Consider the following 6047-nt stretch of genomic DNA (forward strand, 5'->3'; position numbering starts at 1 on the left):
TCGCTGTGGCCAGGTTATCCCACCATGCTGTTGGGCCTCAGTGTTTCCTCCCCGGACTACCCGCTCAAGACCAAGACTTAGCTTTCATCACGGCTGGGTCTTGCCATTACCAATGGGGTTGCCACAAGTAGGCAAGACCCCAGGAATCATGGCACCCTAGGCCCACAACCAGTTAGCCAGTGCCTGGAGCCTTTCCCCTAGTCAATGGGACACAGCCACCGACGCTGCGTGCAAGTGTCTCTAAACCACACAGTCTGTCGCCTCTCTGGCTCCTTTCTTTTTTATTAATCGGTTGTGGGGCTTGAACTCAGGGCCTGGGCACAATCTCTGAGCTTTTGTGCTCAAGACTACCACTCTACCACTTGAGCCACAGCTCCACTTCCAGCCTTTTGGTGGTTAACTGCAATCCTCAAATCCCATCGAGTAGCTAGAATGCCAGTGTGAGCCACTGGCGCTAGGCTCTCCTCTCTGGCTCTTTAAGGTTTCACATCATTCTCCAGCTCCTGTTGTCTCAGCTGAGGACTTCATCACATCTTTAACTGAGTGGGTAGAAACCATTAGAAGAAAATGTCTTTTTTTTTTTTTTTGGCCAGTCCTGGGCTTGGACTCAGGGCCTGAGCACTGTCCCTGGCTTCTTTTTGCTCAAGGCTAGCACTCTGCCACTTGAGCCACAGCACCACTTCTGGCCATTTTTTGTATATGTGGTGCTGGGGAACTGAACCCAGGGCCTCATGTATATGAGGCGAGCACTCTTGCCACTAGGCCATATTCCCAGCCCCGAAAATGTCTTTTTAGTTCCCAGTACCAAGGCTTGAATTTATGGCCCTGTGCTCTTGCTTGGCTTTTTTTTTTCAGTCATGGAGTTTGAACTCAGGTTCTAGGTGCTACCCTTGAACTCTTTTCCTCAAGGCTAGCACTCTACCACTTTGACTCACAGCTCTAGTTCTGGTTTTTGAGTGGCTAATTAGAGATGAGTCTCATGAAGACTTTTCTGCCCAGGTTGGCTTTGAACTGTGACCCACAGACCTCAGCCTGCTTGCTTAGTTTTCTTAGTTTTCACACAGCTTGCTTAGTTTTCTTGCTCAAGGCAAGTACTCTACCTCTTGAGCCACACCTCTACCTCCAAGTTTTTGCTGCTTAATTGGAGACAAGAGTTTCAGACTTCCTGCTTAGGCTGGCTTTGAACTCTGATCCTCAGATGTCAGCCTCCTGAGTAGCTAGGATTATAGGCGAGCCACTGCACCTGGCAACAGTGTCTTACCTCTTATTTCCAGCCTCAAATCTGTTCCAGTCCCAGGCCTAAGCCCTTATTACCTGGGCACTGGCTCCCATCCAAGTCCCATGACTCACTGGAGCACTTCTCTCCTGCCATATCTCACCTTCCCTTTTCTGTATTTCTAGGTTTTCTGTCCTATCAGCAAACAAGCTTGTTATAACATCTTCTGTCACTAAGTCCCCACTCTTCACACTGCATGCTTCCCAGCTCCGCCCACTTCTCTGCTCCAATTTACAGCACTGATCACTCAGAGGTGACTACTCACTTTGTTCCACATATAACAGAATCAGCCTGCGGTCCCCAGGATCTGGTTGCTAGTTCTCCCTTCCATGACAGTAATTTGCACCGAGGTGGGGCTCTGCAGCTATCTAGCCACCTGGCCAGCTGGAGCTGGAATGTGAAAGGTGCACGGGTGGACTCTCTGTAGTCAGGCACCCACACAAGCAGCACGCAAATAGAGCGGCAGAGCCTGCAGTTGCTGCCTGGAATCCAAACAGCTCCGCATCCAAGGCGCTGGGTCGGGCAGCCACATGCTGGAGCTTTTTGGGTTTTTGCATTGCTTGGAATGGAACCTAGGACCTTGAGCATGCTAGGCAAGGGCTCTGCCACTGAGCACACACCCAGCCCAGCCAATACAAGCCATTTTAGGTTTTTAGCAAACTTGAGAACAAAGTAGGAAATAACTACATCTTCCACATTCCACTCCTCCAGCTTTCCTACCAGACAAATGTTGCAAGTGTCCAATTGGTGAGTCAGTCCTGTGATTAGACTGTTCACTGGAGCCCATGTTGCTATGGGTTCACTCTGGGCCATGTCGCATGGATTTGGACAGATTCCTATTAATCACCACAGTATCAGATATCTTTGTGCTGGTATTGGTGTTGAAACTCAAGGCTTCTCACTCTCGCTTGACTTTTCCCTTCAAGGCTTGTGCTCTACCACTTGGGCTGCAGCTCCACTTCTGGCTTTTTACTGGTTGTTTGGAGATAAAAGAGTCTCAGCCAGCCTAGGCTGGCTTTGAACTGTGAACCTCAGATCTCAGCCTCCTGAGTAGCTAGGAATACAGGCATGAGCCAACAATGCCCATCATAAATGCAAGAAATTCTTACCCACAGTCAGGTAGCCTCTCTGATACAGTACATCAAAGAATTGTAGTTAGTCACAATTGGAAATGCTAAATGACTTATGTGTCTAATAAAGACAGAACAAGTAATTTATTTTGTTACATTCATTTACTTTGGTGCCAGTCCTGGGGTTTGCACTCAGGAACTAAGCACTGTCCCTTAACATTTTTAACTCAAAAAATAGCTCTCTACCACTTGAACCACAGCTCCACTTCTGTCTTTTTTTGGTAGTTTATTGGCGATAAGAGTCTCACAGAGGGCTAGGAATATGGCCTAGTGGCAAGAGTACTTGCTTTGTATACATGAGGCCCTGGGTTTGATTCCCCAGCACCACATATACAGAAAGTGGCCAGAGGTGGCGCTGTGGCTCAAGTGGCAGAGTGCTAGCCTTGAGCAAAGAGAAGCCAGTGCTCAGGCCCTGAGTTCAAGCCACAGGACTGGCAAAAAAAAAAAAAGTCTCACACACTTTCCTGCTGGCCTGACTTCAAACTGTGATCCCCAGATCTCAGACTCCTGAGTAGCTAGGATTACATAGATTTTCACTTAAACTAAGACTGGTCAGCAGTACCTAACTAAATAAGTACCTTAAACCGTAACTTCCACTGAGAGCAACTAGATAAACTCAATAAAAGAGAAAAGGTATTGGCTTGAGAATAAATGATACTAAGCACAAAAAAGCATTATGGGACCAAGATGTGAGAAAGAGATGCTCTGAGATAAGTTCAGCGTTCAAAGCTGTTTGCGCCTAAAAGTCACCTGCTGACTATAGCAGAGGCAGCTGAGAGCTGAGAAGCCAAACAGCTATAGACAGACCTAGGAGACAAAGGGTTTAGAACTGGAGTTCTGGGCCTACCAAGAAGAAGAAGAAAGAGCCTTAGAAAACCCTGCATAGGCTACCACGGTATCACGTCTGTGTACCCTGGATACTTTATATCCGGGTATCAGAACTGGGGAAGGGAGAGGGAATACCAAAATCGAGAGACAAAGAACAAAAAGACTAACCTTTCAAAAAGCCACACTTATAAAACCATTTGGTGTAAACCAACTGCACAACTCTTGGGGGGAGAGAGGAAGGGGGAAAGGGGGGGGAATGAAGGAGGAGGTAACAAGTAGAACAAGAAATGTACTCACTGCCTTTCATATGAATCTGTAAAGAAAAAAAAGAAAAGAAAACCCTGTATGCTTCAAGTTGGAAACACAAAGTCTAGCAATAGCTAGCTTGGGAAGAGCTGTAGCCCTGCACCATAAGAGATGCTAATCAAGATTTGAACTAGTTCAATCCCTGTAAATTGGATTAAGGTGACTCAGGATTTCTACTGTCCCATCTGTCTTCCAGAGCAAGTGTAAATCTTCTCCAAAGGAACACAACAGTATTCTTGGCCTCGGATCATTCATAGTTATCCACATAGAACATCTAGCACTTGATAAAGTTACAGAGAGGGAAAAAGGTAATAAAAAACTAGATCTCACTGTTGGTGATAGTGCAAACTAGTACAACCACTTTGGAGAACAGTATGGAGGTTCCTCAAAAAGCTCAGCATAGACCTACCCTATAACCCAGCCATACCACTCCTAGGCATCTATCCTGAACAACAGGTCTCAGGATACCACAAAGACACCTGCACATCTGCTGCACAATTCACAATAGCCAAAATATGGAAATAACCCAGATGCCCCACTACGGATGAATGGATCCAAAAATGTGGTACCTGTACACAATGGAATTCTACACAGCGATTAGAAATGATAAAATATTGGTATTCTCAGGGAAATGGTCAGAGCTTGAACAAGTAATGTTGAGTGAGACAAGCCTAGAACACAGAGAACAAAGGCACATGGTCTCCTTCATATATGACTGTTGGGGGGGGGGAACAGGAGAGACCAGGTCTGAAAAGTAACAAGCTTATTTTCAAATGATATTTCCACATGTTTGGGTCAGTGACTTTACATTATGTATTTAAATCCAAACAACTACTAAACAAACATAAAAAGGTTGAGGATAGAACTAGCAGTGGATCACAATAGCTCACCAGCTATGAACACATGATTATATAAGACGAGGATAAGCAAAAACAACTCCAAGAGAAGGACACAGGAGGATTCTATTGGTGACGTTACATTTAAAGTTCTAGGTGAATTTCCTTTGGCGTACCCCATGTTGTTACTGTATATGATTTTGGTACACTGGATATTGTATATATGCCTACCTGAACTAGGAAAGGGAAAGAAAAATGACAGTGTAACAGATATCACAAGAAATGTACTCACTACCTTGTTATGTAACTGTACCCCCTTTGCACAACACCTTGTCAATAACATTAAAAAAACAACAACAACAACTAGGTATCATGCCTCCTGCCTTTCTCTATATAATCCGGCTCAACATGAGTCCCTGTTCTTTCTCTCTCTCTCTTCTCTCTTATTCTCCTTGCTCTCTTGCTCTTCTTCCTTCCTCTCTGTCTCCCCGAGCCTCCATCTTATGCAGGTAGCAGTTTGCTCTCTCTGAATAAATGATTTTTTTTGCCTGAAAAAAAAAAGTAGGTATGAGCAGGACACTGGTGGCTCACACTTGGTAATCCTAGCTACGCCAAAGGCTGAGATCTGAGGATTATGGTTCCAAACCAGCCCAGACAGGAGCGCCTGTGAGACTCTTCAATAAATGACTCAGGAAAAGTGGAAGTGGTGCTGTGGCTCAAGTGGTAGAGCACTATCCTTGAGCCAAAGAAGCTCAGGGACAGCGCCCAGACCCAGAGTTCAAGCCCCAGCACTGGCAAAAAAACAAACAAACCCAAAAACAAAAACAAAAAAAACCCCAAAAAACTAAAGTTCCTGCTTTGGCCTGTTGGCTTGGCTCTTGTTAAGGAAAAGAGGAACAGCTTTGGGCTGGGAATATGGCCTAGTGGCAAGAGAGCTTGCCTCCCATACATGAAGCCCTGGGTTCGATTCCCCAGCACCACATATACAGAAAATGGCCAGAAGTGGCGCTGTGGCTCAAGTAGTAGAGTGCTAGCCTTGAGCAAAAAGGAAGCCAGGGACAGTGCTCAGGCCCTGAGTCTAAGGCCCAGGACGGGCAAAAAAAAAACCAAACAAACAAACAAAAAAAAGAGGAACAGCTTTGAGATAAGGAAGGGCTTATGAAATGTCAGGTTGTCTTAAACTGGTAAGATGCAATTAAGACACTTCAGATTGTTCAAGAACCGGCAGAGGGTGCAGGCATATTTTGAGACTATGCCCTGTAATCTTATTTCAAAGCCATTTTATGTAAATACATCTTACCCTATTGAAAGTAGTCAATCAGGAGCAGATGATGAACCTGAGCAGAGGGGTGGGGCCTGCTGTGGTTGGTTGGGAAAAATGGGGGTTGGGGGCAGAGCCTGTCTGCTCTGTGCTTGCTTGCCCGGCTTTTAGCTGATGGCACACCCTTCTGCAGAAGTCAAATTTGCCTTTCTGAGACAACTTTTTTTCCAACAGACAAGATCAACTTTAATGAAAGCTGATGGAGAGCAGGGCGGCCGGAGGAGTCAGGAGACACGAGGCAGCTGACATGATTCTTGTTTGTGTCTATGGTAATGACTTCAATGGCTCTTGGAAAGCATAAATAGCATAGCATTATCAGATACCGATTTTAAAGGAATTATATTTAAGCT

The sequence above is a fragment of the Perognathus longimembris genome, chromosome 28 (genome assembly GCF_023159225.1).
Source record: "Perognathus longimembris pacificus isolate PPM17 chromosome 28, ASM2315922v1, whole genome shotgun sequence".
Lineage (NCBI taxonomy): Eukaryota > Metazoa > Chordata > Mammalia > Rodentia > Heteromyidae > Perognathus > Perognathus longimembris.